The following is a 14,893-nucleotide window of genomic DNA, read 5'->3' on the forward strand; positions in this document are numbered from 1 at the left end:
CAGATCTCTGTTCAGCTCCCCATGAGGCGCCACTGAAGAAAGCACATCAGCTTTCTACTCCCTGTATCGTTAAAATTTTCATCACCCCACCGAAGAGATACATGCTGGAGGAGACGTCAGTCTCCTAGATTCCAGTGGGGAATGAACCCATGGCCATCTGAATCACATACAAGTGTTACAAGGGTGCAGGAGGTAGCCTAGAGATTCACCAGTCCCATTAATGCTTCTGGAACACCGGAAAGCTTTTCGGTAAGACTCCAGGCTTAAGTGAGAGGGATTCCTTTAGGGGTGGGGCACCCAATGGAATGCTGTAATGTCAGGTGCCAATTTAAGTATAGCCACAAAAATGCCAAAGGAAAACCTTGTATCTCTGCCAGACAGGTTTCACCACCCTTCTAAGGATAATGGCCAGGCCTCCAGTTCAGGTTCATCATCACCAGCAATCAGTAAGGTTGGTGGAATGAGAGTTCTTGTAAGGTGGGAGCAAAGGGGTGCATTACAGCCAAACTAGAGGGCGGCAAGGAGGCCAAAGAAAGGACAATTACAACTATAGCAGCATGACTTGGCTGAGTGATACAGAATTGGCTGAAACAGGTTTCACAGGCCTGGGCCGGATATCTCTGATCTCTGGAAAGCTGTCTGCTTCAGTCCTTAGAAATTCTTAGCTTTCAGTCTTGAGTTGGGCTGCAGGTCCACTCAGGTTTGGGGTCCTTTCTAAAATGGGACACATGAATCCAGGAGTCTAACTCTGGGAGCTTTGTGGCACAGGGATTAGTCAGTAACACCTGGTAGAAGTCCTTCCAATGAGGGAGGAGGGAGTCTTTATGCATAGGTCTCTTCCAGTAGTTGAAGTCTCCAGGCTGTAAACTGACATCTTCATCTCCAGGGAGCACACTGCAGAAAGACTGCTCTACTACAGCACGATTATTCTCAATGGATTTTAGACCCCTGCAAAATGTGAAGTATGTAACCTTTTATTAATGGGGTCAAACAAAGCAGAGGCTAAATGCTTTGGCCATCCGTGACTATTTCAAAGGGTGAGAATTTATGAATCCCAAATGTAGATCTAAGATCCAGAAGAACCAGAGCACTACTTTTGGCCAATGTATCTGGAGGGTTTCAACTAACTCAGCCAGCTCTTTACAATTACATTTGCATGAACCAGCCCTGAAGACTGAGGGTGATAAGCCTGATGGAAACCGCCCAGTGAAGTAGGTCCCCTGGAGTTCCAGGGGCGGGAGAGGTCCTCAAGTGGGAAGGATCTTTTCTACAAGGACTTTAGCTATGGAAGAGGGAGTCACCACTCTACATGGAAACGCTTCAGTCCGACATGAAAACCGTTACTAGAGCATATTTATACCCATGAGTGGGGGCAACTGTATGAAATCCACTTGCAGAGCGTTAGCAGTCTGGTGCATTAAAATGTCCTGAGGCGGTACAAACAGGCTTCCTTGGAATCAATGTATGACAAGTAGAACAAGCAAGACAAGTGCCTTTTGTGGTCTTGCTGGTGTTTCTCTATCAACACTGATTTATAAAGGTTACCCTTTTCTCAGTGGACCAATGGTTTAATCCATGTACAGTGGTCAATAAGGGAAGTTTTAGATTTTCTGGCAGAAACAGCTTATTACTGGGTTCAAACCAGAGCCCCTTTTCTTCATGGGTCCAACAGCCAGCCTTTCAGATTTCCAGTTGTGCTCTTCTCTTTCAGAGGCCAGCTGTTATCCTCCCCTGGCTAGTTCTCTTAGGTCTTTGCAGGGGGAAGAGCCTTTTGGACCATGACGGAGGTTTGGTCTATGGGTATCATAAAGGAAGTGTTTTTTTGCAGAGGTATCAGGGAGGTGGTTTCCTTTGGCTTCCAGTGAATCAGACTTGCAATGCCCAGGCCCTTTAATGATAGCTAGAGCTGCCGGCAGCAGTATGGTGTCCAACAGACTTTGGGCGTAAGGGCCATGCTTAATTTTATCTCCACTGGGAGTAAGGAAACCCTGTTGTTTCCATAACATTCCAAAGCACTGCACCACTCTACAAAGGCATACTATCAGTAAAGAGGTGTGCTGTCTTGCCTTTGACTAAAATGCATGTTTGAGTGAGGGTATACAAGCAGACCTCCACGGTACTACATGTCTGGTGCCAGACTACTGCAGTACAGCGAGTCACGTGAACTTCCTGGTTTCCCAGTGCATATAAATGTTTACATTATATGGTAGTTTGTTGAGTGTGCGATAGCATTATATCTTAAAATACAATGTACATACCTTAATTTAAAAATACTTTATTGCTAAAAAGTGCTAACCATCATCTGAGTCTTCAGCGAGTTGTAGGAACGTCAAAGGTCACTGACCACAGATAACTATAACAAATACAATAATACTGTGAGAATTACCAAAATGTCACAGTCACATGAAGTGAGCAAATGCTGTTGGAAAAATGGCGCTGACCGGCGCTGACTGACGCTGACACAGGGTTGTCACAAACCTTCAATTTACCAAAAGACACAATATCTGCAAAGCACAACAAAATAAGGTATGCCTGTGTGATTCAGCTTGTTGACCTGAAGCAGCCAAAGTCAGGGCGGCAGCCTCAATAACTTCACAGCCCCAGCACAAAATTCACCATTTTCATTTTTCAGGTAAGAGCCATTAGTAAACCACATAAGATCAGGATTCATCAAGGAGGTTTCCTGTAAGTAGTCATGAGGTGTCATCATGGGAAGTCATGGGGAATTTTATCAGTGGAGGAGGGACGATAGGTTGCAGGGTTGAGACCGTTACACTGAATGGGAGTGATGCGGGCACAGCGAGTAAGAAGATTTCAAAGGGGTAAAATGGCTTGCTGAAAGGTGTTGAGTGTGGTGTGAACTCAAGAGAGCCTCAACGGTGTGAGGTGCAAAGATGGTAGCCTTTACTAAGAGGACAGCAGCAGGCATAGCTCTAAGCCATGCCATATGCTCAGGCCAGGGATCTAACCGTTGGGTGTAGTAACCCAGGGGTCAGTGATAGCCCCATATTTTGGGGTAAATATCCCGAGGGCATTCCCTTCCTTCTCATAAACAATAAGGAAAAGGGTAGCTGATAATTTGGGTATTCAAGGGTCGGTGGATTTATTAAACTTTCCTTCAAAGGCTAAACGATCTTGGTCATCCCAAAAAATGAGGTCAGGTATGCTGTTCTTTAGAAAGGCATATAGGGTGACTTCCCCAGTGGTCTAGTGGTTAAGACTCCAGGCTCCCACTGCAGGGGGCCCGAGTTCAATCCCTGGTCGGGGAACTAAGATCCCACGTGCCATGTGGCACGGCCAACAACAAAAGGGAGCATATGGGGGGCAGAATCATTAAAGAGAAGTTTGGAACCCAGTTGCAACAATAACCAGCTAGCCCAAGAAAACTCTGTAACTGACATTTGGTTTGGGGGTTTGGAGAGTTTAAAATGCCTTGAAGCCTATCGGGATCTAGGTGTAGTCTCCATTCTGAGATTAAATGTCCTAGATATCAAACATGAGTTTGGACAAACTGCAGTCTTTCCTTCAAGGCCTTATATCCCTTAATGGCTAAGATCTTTAACAGGTGAACAATGTCTCTGTGGAAATTTTGGGAGGGCGAGCAAAGAAGCAAATCATCTACATATTACGGTAAGGTGGTGCCTCCAGAGAATTCTACGTCATTTAAGTCGCCTTTAAAATCTGTCAGAAGAGGAACCTCAGTAAAGCCCTGACGCATGACTGTCCAGGTATATTGTTGTCCTTCCCAGGTAAAGGCAAAAAGATATTGACTCTTTATCAACAGGAATACTAAAAAAACATACTGCCTAAGTCGACCACAGTGAAAAAGTTGCTTCCCGTAGAGATGAACACTGACAGCACGTGGGGATTACAGGTGACAGGGTGGCAAGGAATTACAATGCTGTTTATTGCCAAAGGTCCTGCACAAATCTCCCTCCTTGGCTGCTGGGTTTTTTACAGGTAAGACAGGGCTATTACAAAGACTAGTGCAAGGGACAAAGAGTCCTTTGGCCTTACCATCTTCTATGATAGAACTTATGTCCTGGAAGACTTCTTTATTTATAGGGTATTGTATGTCTTAATAGGAGAGGCACTATGAATTCTGCCTATGTCTGTTGAGGATTCTGCCCAAAGAGTGGGGGGGAGGGGTACCTGGTTAATAGTGGGTAAGTCCAAAGCTTGGTCTTTTTAGCTTTGCAATGTAATAAAGGCAAAAAGGGGTTTAATCTTCCTAAGTGTTGATTTGAACTGTTGATTTTGAGGGAAAAAGTGGCAGCATGCTGTTTCTCCAGGAAATCTCATCCTAATACATGTATAGGAGCCACACTGCTGAGGAGAAATGGGTGTTTGTTTTGCAAAGGCCCCAGACAAAAAGGTATGGGCTGGGAAACAGGGACATGTTGCAGCGTGAGGTCCCCACTATTGGAACGTATGTAATACTGTGAGGAAGGAACTGTTTCGCTGTAGTTAGGCTGGGCGCTGACAGAGCAGCCCCTGTGCCAATTAATACTATAAGGAACTTGTCTCTGATCTGGAGAAGAGTCTTCCCCAGGCTATTTAATGGACGGACAGGGAACAGTCCCTGTGTGTCCTCTGAGTCACATCCTTGGGGTGGGTTTGGCTGTCGGTTCTTGGAGGGTTGCAAGTGTTTGGATTTCAATTTATAGCAATCCTTTTTCCAACGGCCAGATTTGCTTTGAGTCTCCATCTGCGGGAGTTGTCTTTCTTTTGGTGTCATCTTCTGGGGTACGAGCCAATTGAGTGGCCAAAGTGACAAGATCAGGGTAGACACTGTTTCCCATTCTATACAGGTTCTTTTGACTAACAGGGTGAGTCCTTGGTTAGATCATATACAAACGTGGAATTAAAAGCCACCTGGGTGGATTCGGCATCTGTGGGAAGCCTGAAATTTTCCTTGAAAACAATCTGGAGCCTGCTCTAACAGTTATGGACAGATACAGCAGGCTTTTGGGTGCATGCCTGAATCTTGTTCCAGTCCATGGACTAGGGGAAGACTCTAGGGATGGCTTCATGCAGGCTTCTGGCTGTACTGCCAGCCTGATCACATAAAAGGGCTGGTGGTTGGTTTCGTTTAAGCCTAAGAGATCGGACTTCCCTGGTGGTGCAGTGGTTGGGAATCTGCCTGCCAATGCAGGGGACACAGGTTCGAGCCCTGGTCTGGGAAGATCCCACATGCCGTGGAGCAACTAAGCCCGTGCACCACAACTACTGAGCCTGTGCTCCAGAGCCTGCAAGCCACGACTACTGAAGCCCGCATGCCACAACTACTGAAGGCCGCGCGCCTAGAGGCGTGCTCTGCAACAAGAGAAGCCACCGCAATGAAAAGCCCGCACACCGCAACGAAGAGCAGCCCCCGCTCACAGCAACGAAGACCCAACACAGCCAAAAATTAATTAATTAATTAATTAAAAATAAATAAATCAAAATTTAAATTGGGGGAGGGAGCCTAAGAGATGGTTCAGGGTTTTCTCAACTGGTTGTTTTAGTCCAGTGCTGGACTTGACTTATTTTAGACAAGCATGTGGACTGTTTGATAGAGACTGGAGGGACCAAGCTGGTAAATCAGGGTTACGATACTGAATTCCTCACCAAATCTATGAGGATCCATGTTACCTTGGGAAAGTCCTTATAACCCCAAGCCCCCTTTTTTTTTTTTTTAAAGATATCCTTGATGTGGACCATTTTTAAAGTCCTTACTGAATTTGCTACAATACTGCTCCTGTCTTATGCTTTTTGGTTTTCTGGCCATGAGGCATCTAGGATCTTAGCTCGCCGACCAGGGGTAGAACTCGTGCCCCCTCTGCATGAAGGTGAAGTCTTAACCACTGGACCACCAGGGCAGTCCCTAGCCCTAAGCTTGACCTTTGCCCATGGGGTACAGGAAGTTTGCTATGGTTTAGCAGGATGCTCAGAAGGTCTAATTTTGAAAGGGAAGTTTTAATGGGCTTGGCAGGTGAGGGTTCAGTGACAGGAAAGAAAGGAAGTTCAGAGAGAGGGGAGGGATAAGGAGGCAGCAAAGATAGAGGTACAAAGGAGATGGAACAGTAAGGGTAGGAGGGACCTCAGCTCACACCAAGAAAGAGGCCAGTGACATTTTAAAAATCCACCTTTAGCTGCTTATTTGCTTCAATTTGGAAATAGTATTTGGTAAGGAGGCAATTTTATAATCCTGAACCCATTTAGAAGCCTCCAGATAACAATTAAAATAACTACCCTATGTGGATGGTTTAATCTGGTAACCATGGTCTTCTAACTTGGTTCGGAGAAAAACAAGTTTGGGGACATAAAGGGTTTCTTGTAACGGCCACTGAAGTTCTAAGTTATCCTTAGTAAGACTGGTCCATTTAGTCAAAAATGTCTATGAGGAAAGATCATAATAAAACACATCAGGTGGGACTTCCCTGGTGGCGCAATGGTTAAGAGTCCACCTGCCAACACAGGGGACACGGGTTCGATCCCTGGTCTGGGAAGATCCCACATGCTGTGGAGCAACTAAGCCCGAGTGCCACAACTACTGAGCCTGCACTCTAGAGCCTGCGAGCCCCAACTACTGAGCCCACATGCCACCTCTACTGAAGCCCGCGCGCCCTAGAGCCCGTGCTCTGTAACAAGAGAAGCCACCACATTGCAGTGAAGGGTAGCCCCCCTCACCGCAACTAGAGAAAGCCCGCGTGCAGCAACGAAGACCCAATGCAGCCTAAAATTAATTAACTAATTAAAAAACACCTCAGAGGGACTCCCCTGGTGGCGCAGTGTTTAAAACTCCACGCTCCCAATGCAGGGGGCCCAGGTTCGATCCCTGCTCAGGGAACTAGATCCCACATGCATGCCACAACTAAGAGTTCACATGCCACAAATAAGGAGCCCGCCTGCCGCAACTAAGACCCAGTGCAACCAAGTAAATAAATAAATATTTAAAACAGACAAACAAAAACACATCAGAGTTCCCGAAGGGAGCCACCTCTAAAACATTTAGATGACTGGTATCCCATTGTTGGATTCAGAACAAAAGAGTACTCGCCAGAAGGACAGTCTGTCCCTATCCAGATCCCAAATAAAGCCAGAGAGCTCAACCAAAACGAGGGAGCTTGATATCCAAGAGGAGACTTGCCTAACCAAGTTACGGCAACTTGTGAAAGTGAAGAGCACAAAGGGCTCAAGTGTGGGTACCTTGCTCAACTCTGGGGGTTGCCACTCCTTGGTGGGTATCTCCTTTGGATCCCACTTCTGACACCATATAATGGCAACCTAAAAGAAAGGAGGTAAACTGAGGCAAGCTCAAGTTACCAGAAATCGAGTTTATTTGGGAATAGCAGAAGAACTGCAATTTGGGACACGTTAAACTGCAGTGAGTGACAGGTGAGCCTGAAGGTTTAGGGCAGGTTGCTTTTACAGGCAAAGAGTGCAAAGGGGGAAAACCCAGTTAGGAGCCACGCAGCAAGTTCACTGACTTGAAGATGGAGAGAGATTCTTGGAAGACACTCACCGGTTATAGCATAAGTCTCAATCTTCTGTAAAGCAGGCAATTTTGGGAAATCAGTCTCACAGTCTTCAACTTTCATTTTCCTGAGGATGCATGCACGAGAGCTACCCGTTCATACCCTTTGGTTCCATTTTAGATTAAAATCCTTTCACAAAAGGTCAACCCTCTTGACCTTTCCCTACCCCCACCAACCACTTCACTTCCTGCCGCCACTTCCACCTGCTCAATTCAAAATTACTGTTGCTGTTGTTGGAATAGATGACAATCAACAGCTCAGTCAGGGTCAGGATCCTGCAGTTCAGCAGCATTCCCAAGAAACCCACTGTCTAGAAGTAGAGTGTGAAACCACTCCTTCTATCCTGTTCACTATGTAGTAGTCTCTGGGACCGAAACAGCCTCTGACATAATAAATACCTGGTGAACGAATAAACACTCTATTGCAGAATAGAGGCCAAAGAGGTTCACTTTCCCACAGAATGACACCACTCCAATTTAAAAGATCCCATGGATACAATGATCCTATTTTCGGTGACATGATGACAAAGCAATTAAGTTAAACCCAACAAAACATTCTCTCCGCCCCCAAAAGGAGTTAAATCAAGGAAAGAAAAACAAACAAAATAATGAGTTTAAACAATAGAAAAGAAAATACTCTGAGGTCAAAACAACAACACAAACCCAGAAATCAATGTTTAAAGCAAAGCACACACACTATAAACAATATGGTTTTGATCCGGGTTTGAATCCCATCTCCATCATTTCCTAGCTGTGTAACCTCGGTTTCAACATCCATAAACTAGAAGGGACCTACCTGAGAGGCTGCTGTGAAGACGGAATTAAACACAGGAAGTGCCCAGTACACGATCTACTCCAGGTCTCTCTCCACTTTTATAACCGCTTACAAATCATCCTATCTATTGCTTGATATGAAACCAACAAATCGAGTTAGTTTAAACATTGCTACCCTTATCTAAGAAAAAATAATGTAGAGTGGTGACATATCACAAACAAGCTGGAGTTCAGTTACTCAAGTTTCACACCACAATTTATTCGCTTTTGTTTAGCAATCACTATCAAACAAAACTTTCTTAAAATAGAAAATTATAAGGAATTACCAAACTTGCAAGTGTGAGAAATATAACCATCCATTTGTTTTAAATGGTGGCATACTGCGTTTAATATTAATTTTATGAAACCACAGTCCCAAGCCTCATCAAAAGGGTCTCTTACTTCTAAAAAGCAATCAAGTTGACATATGAAAGGAATACCAGGCAAAAGAACATTCTAAAACTTCAAAAGAATACAGCTGTTCAGTTTCCCTTCCAGGGTCAAAAACTCTGAGCCTATAATTCTAAATCTGGATTGACATGCAAATTTCCATGATTACACAAATGAATGTTTTGCTTTTATTTATATAAGCTACCTCACAATCCGATTTATGGATTAATTTATTTTTACCCCAAACAAAAAAATTTTCCTAGGGGAAAAAAATTTATTTTTGTAGCAAGTTATCCAATATAACTTTAAATTCTTAATTTTTAACTGAAAACATTTAGCCTACAGTTAGAGAGTAATCCTATAATTTCAAATTGGGCCACTCTCAAGAGACAAAGAAGGTGTAAATTGGGGAACATGGTCGCCCTTCACATAACCAAAACTTTTAATACATTTATTAGCTGTCTTAAGTCAGAGGTCCTCCATATCTTCCCATGAGATGATTAAAATTAATTTAAATGTAATCAACATGTTTCTGTTAAGACTTTAGAATTTCAATATAGTCTATAATACTTATTAAATTAGGGTAGCAGTTAAATGAACCCCACAGCATAATCACTTGGTTCACATAAAAGTCTGAGGGCTGGCGATCCCATCGTGGAGTCTGATCAGTCCCAGGGTACAGGTCCAAATCCTCCAGGAGTACCAGACCATACTTTGGCTTAGGACACATCAGAAAGGACAAAGAAGCCATTCATCTGCTCTAAGAAGGAATCAGGATATCCCCACAGGACATCCCAATGTCTCTACCCACAAAACCTGGCCACTACACAAAGCCCTAATCAGGAGATTTTTTATCCAGTCTCTGTCACTGCATTCCTTAGTACTGGGAGTTAATTGCGTTGGATTCAATATGCCAGCAGGTAAGTCAAAACATCTAAAATAAACAACCAGATAACTTATGTAAATAGCTGAAATAATGGAAAATGTCCTTGTAAATCAACAAACCCTTCAATATACTTGTAATCTCTCAAAAGTTAAAAAAAAAAAGTGTTCAGATTCTAAACTCAAACCAGTGGTCTTAGAATTATGTTCTGATTTCAATCACGTGTAATGACTGATAATCTAATACATATGCACTTCTTCTTTTGCCACGATCGAAAAATCTATTTTAAAAATCACATATATTACATGTTTACAGACGAACTAAAGTGGCAAATAATTATTGCTGCTAAATGTTAGGTACATATGGGGGAATCACTACTTCTACATATGTTTGAAACTTTTTATTGTCATGTTTTTGAAAAAAGAATGGATGAATGATCCATCTCTGGCCTCCCACTGAAGAGTAAGTTCCATGAAGGCAGAGATCTATCTACTTGCTCAACGCAGCAGTCCCTGGGCCCAGCACAGGACTAGGCAGGAGACAGTGGCCAAGCAATCTGCTTCACCCATTCGCTCACCGCTGCTGAGTGATGATCTGCTCGTGTGTCACCTGTATACAGCATGGTGGTGTCAGGGACCCTAGGCACACCTTAGCCGCTCCTAAGAAGGTTCGGAAGACACACAGGAAGTCACATCTGCTTAGAAGATCGAATGGCCATGAGACAACGGTGGACTGTTTTTTCAGAAGCTTGCTAGAGACCAAGCCCTCAGTTTTCAGGAAGAAAGTAAAAAAGTTTCCCTTCTTTAACCAAAACAGTCTATTTTTACTCAAGGCACACTGGTTCTTCATCGTTATAGCTCCAATTTCCTCCTCCACTCTATTGTCCGCAATTCGTTAGTATATGACTGAATGAGTCAAATATTTGAAGGTTTTTCTTAATCCAAGGTCTTGTCACCTTGTCAGTAAGGCTTTACCCTCTCCACCCTATTTAAAACCCAAATCCCTATTCCTTCTCTCTACTTTTGTTTTCAAAAGCACCTACCACTGTCTAACTTGTTTGTCTCCCACTGTGGAAATACTTGAGGGCAAGATCTTTTGTCTGTTTTGTTCAGTGCAATAAAATACCCCAGTACCTAGAACTGTGCCTAGCAGAGAGATGGCATTCGTGGATGAACAGATGCCAAGCACTGAAAGCTACTTTGGATAACTGGGTAAACAAGTAACGTTTTAAATTACAATACTTACACCCTTTGCATGTATTTAAATTGTATAGTCGATCTTTCTACCACACCACACAACTATTACACAGAAATCATCTTCTCTTGTTTTTGAACAGGCTTTTTGGGATAATAATAAAATGCACAGTACATACACTAAAAAAAAAAAAAAAAAAAGTCCCACAGACCCAGAATGGAAGCACCTTTAATAACAGCTGACAGTATACTTTTAAGAGGAAATTTTCAAGGCTACACAGTGAGGGGCCAATATCAAAAGGTAAAGTTCATTAAGTGATCTTTTGTAGTTTTCTTACTACAGAAATACACTGCCTCTCCTGTTACTAAATACTCATGAAATTTAAAATTCAATGGCAAACAGTGTAAAGCAGCCCTGCTTTCTCTGAAGAGGGCAGGGTAGAAAACCAATGGCTGTCAAACAAAAACAAACCTACGTCGTCTGTTTTGAAAATTCCGTAACAGTCAAACATAAAATTCTTCACTACCCATTAATAAGGGTTGTGCTCAAGGAAAAATCTCACAATTGCAGTTTAGGAAGGCAAGTATTCACTGAACTAGGAGAAATTGTGTAAATTAAGCTAAGGCTGGAGGAGAGCAATTTCCTGCAATAATTCCGCACCAGCTACCTTCTACTTCTGAAACCATCCCAGTGGCAGACTAGTCAAACTAAGTAATATGAACCTTTTACTTTGGATACCTAAACACCTTTACCTCTAGAAAACAAAACAGCACTCCTTAGACAGCAATCCCAGACCAACCTCCCAACGCTCCTCAATGCTGCCTTGATATTCAAAATGCCATCACTGGGAACACTGGTTCTGAGCAGTAATGGTTCTTCCCTGTTTCATACTGGTTGGTGGCCCTTAGGGCTTTGGGAATTTAAACCACCCTCGGCCTACAGATACTATTTATCAAAAAAAAAAAAAAAAACCACAAAAAAAATCCCACAAAAAACAAACCAAAAAACCCCCCTGGGTTCTCCAATAAAACTTTTGGAAGTACAACATGAGCTTATCAGAACAGTTTTAAACCATTTTAAAACTGTGGACAATGAACAAGAAAAGAAAAGCCACTCTGAAAATAAGTAATTCGTAACTCTTATTACCCCACGTACGCATTTACATTTGAGGTCACCTCCTCCTGATGCTAGAAGACTATCAACTGCTCAAAGAAAAAAAGGAAAAGATTTCACTCTGAACCCTAGCTGGTCAGAGAACTGCAGATACAGGGAATTAATATGCTCTCAATATCAAGAGGTTGGTAAAAATCCTGACAGGTTAACGGCAACATTTTAACTAAAGATTCAAGTATGAATTCAGACTGTCACGTACTGATGAACACATCCCAACTCGAAGCACTCAATTTCTAAAAAATTTTGAACTGTCTCATACAGATTAAAATCTCTCAACTCAGAATATCATAGAAGGGTCTGATAATCTAAATGGTCAATTCACAAAGCTACAATGTCTGTAAACTTTTAGAGGACACAACCCTAAAGCACATGTACCCTTTCCAGAATTCAGTTTACTGAGATTATCAAACCAAGTGATAAAATCAGCTACTGCAAAGAATTCAATCAATTTCTCCAATCTCTATTCTCTATAGTATTTTCAAAAGTAATGCAGAAGTCACAAAAGCATTTAGATGTTATTTTATAATACAGAGGCACAAATAACCGCAGACATTCTGAATTAGTAACACGGGTCAACCAGGGAAAAAAAAGACTGTAAATGTATGTGTAATAACAGGTATTTAAGACAGCACTACAGCGTTGAAATTATTTATATAATTATAATTATTTTGAGAATAATTACTCTACTACGAGAAGAGGCCTCAAACGTCTAGTGAAAGTGTTCCTAAGTAAACTTGAAATGGTCACAATTCCTATACCTATTTTATCTATAAAACGAATCCCCTTTGTCACTGTAATTCTATAAGAAATTAAGTTTTGTAATGGTATTTTTATTGACCAGGAGTCTTACCTTCAATCCTTCCAAATCTCAGAATAGAATACTTTACCTTCAAAACATGAAAGAAAAAACTTTCCTTGTCACAAAACAAAACAAAAAAGGCAGCTAATAAATTGAGAAAATTCATTTTCTGGGGTTTCGTTTTCCTGTCAACTCTTAACAAGTTAACCACTAATAGATAACGCTAATTTTTAAGCTATCTCCCTCTACTTTAGTCACTCATTTAACCTTTTAAATACATCCCTACTCTATCACCACCTTTCTTTCTCGGAAGTTCATTTTACATTTGCATATCATTTATCCCTCTAGCTATTGTTAATCACCGTCTGAAATCATTTCCAGATTCTACTATGGGAAGCATTTAGCATTCTGTGGAATCACAGAATTCTGAGCTGGAAATGATCAACCAGCATCAGTGATGCTCAAAAACTAGACTTCAGTGAGGCTCAGCGCAATAACAAAAACAATTTATTAAAACTTCTCATCTCTTCTACAGAAACAGTAAAGCTGGGCAAAATTAAAACTGCCTGTATTTTAATCCAAGTTATGGATTAATCTTCCAGGGCCGCAAGCTTCCTGAGTGGTTAAACGGGAAAACAACAGTGCTTATCGCATAAGTTATTAGACTATTATGAAATGAGTCAACGCAGGCAGAGATTATCGGAGTCCCTGGTGTGCAGGACAGCTATTAATCACTTAGAGATACAGTTACTTCTACAGGAAGGCAGTAATTTTTGAAAAGACAACTTTTAAGTTCAACAACTCACTCTGAGAATTTTCACAAGCCTATTTTTATACTTTACAGCGACATGCAAGTAAAACAGAGGGGACATGTGAACCAAAGCCCTGCTGGCAGGTGAGTGCAGGAGCATCCCCGCCAGGAACCCGACACAGCCTTCTTCGGGGCCCAAAGGCTTCTTGCAGGACTCGGCTTATATAGACCGGGGATAACTGCGGACGGCGGGAAGTCTGATCATTAACAGAAAGCATTCGGAAAACACAGGATCGAGGGGGCGGGCGGGGGCGGGGGAGTGGCCCAGCAATCAGGTACAAACACACCGATGTGACTGCTGTCACCACCTCCGGACTAAGACGCGCAAGGCAACGTCCCATCCGTGACGCTCACGGACTTCTCGGACGGCCCCACTTCCCCGTCCGCAGGATGACGTTAAGCAGTAAAGTAGCGCAGACTCGGCGGCCACCCTGCCGGGCACGCCGGGCCCGTCCGGCTCCCGGCGCGTCCGTTAACGGCTGCGAGCGCACGTCGCCGCCCGTCCCCGACAACACCCAGGACCGTGTAAGGTCCTGGTGTCGCCCCGGCACACGCGGCAGCCTCACCCACCCGTCGGACGCGGGACCGGAGCCCGCTGCAGCCGCGGCTAACGGTCACTCAGCCCTGGGAAGGCTCCGGTTCCGAAAACAAAAGGCCCCTGGGCGGCTCCGCGTTCGCCCGGGTCCTCGCGGCTCGACCCGTGGCCTTAACCTTCCCGGGGACGCCGCGGGGCCGGCGGGCGGGAGCCGCGCGGGAACAAAGCTCTCCTGACCTTCAGGCCGCCGCGGGAGGGGCGGGGCGCGACACCTGCCGCCGCCGCCGCCGCTGGGCCCCGCCCGGCTCCCCGCGTGCCCCGGTCGCATCCGCGTCGCCCGCTCCCGCCCGCCCGCTCCCCACCGCCGCTCCGGGCGCTCCGGGCCCGGCCCCGCCCCTGCCGCCCCGGCCTCCCGAGATAGCGGCCCCGGGCCTCCTCCGCGGCTCCCACCGCCCCGGCCCCGGTCCCCGCCCCGCCGGCCGCCACTACCACCGTTACCCGGCCGAGCCTCGCGTCCGCACCTCACGCCTCCTGCGGCAGTGGCGGCGGCCGTCTGGGTTTCGCTCGCTCCGGGAGTGCGCCGCCGTGGCCGCCAACAACGCCGCCTCCCATTGGCTGAGTCTCCTGGCCCCGCCCTCCTCGAGCAAAGCGGGCTACGATTGGGAGGGCGCGGCGCAAGTCAACTACGCTTCGGCGCCGCCGGTGACGGCCAATCGGAGGCCGCCCAGGAGGCGCCGCGCTGAGCGGGGCTGAGACCCGCGGGCCGGATGCAAATA

The 14,893-nt window shown here is 44.7% G+C and overlaps 1 protein-coding gene across 5 annotated transcripts in view; it reads right to left on the bottom strand.

The window, feature by feature from the left end:
- NAP1L4 (nucleosome assembly protein 1 like 4) overlaps nt 1–14,726 on the bottom strand; it is a 73,116-nt gene extending 58,390 nt beyond the window's left edge. For 2 of the 5 annotated variants that reach the window (XM_060158239.1, XM_060158240.1), the window contains exon 1: nt 7,508–7,527. The gene's annotated coding sequence lies outside the window, so the exon portion shown is untranslated. Of the gene's footprint in view, nt 1–7,507; nt 7,528–14,615 lie in introns of those variants that run through there. The other 3 variants (XM_060158241.1, XM_060158242.1, XM_060158238.1) reach the window with 3 other exon arrangements.
- Nucleotides 14,727–14,893: the final 167 nt, after the last annotated feature.

Source organism: Lagenorhynchus albirostris, chromosome 9 (assembly GCF_949774975.1).
Source record: "Lagenorhynchus albirostris chromosome 9, mLagAlb1.1, whole genome shotgun sequence".
Classification (NCBI taxonomy): Eukaryota; Metazoa; Chordata; class Mammalia; order Artiodactyla; family Delphinidae; genus Lagenorhynchus; species Lagenorhynchus albirostris.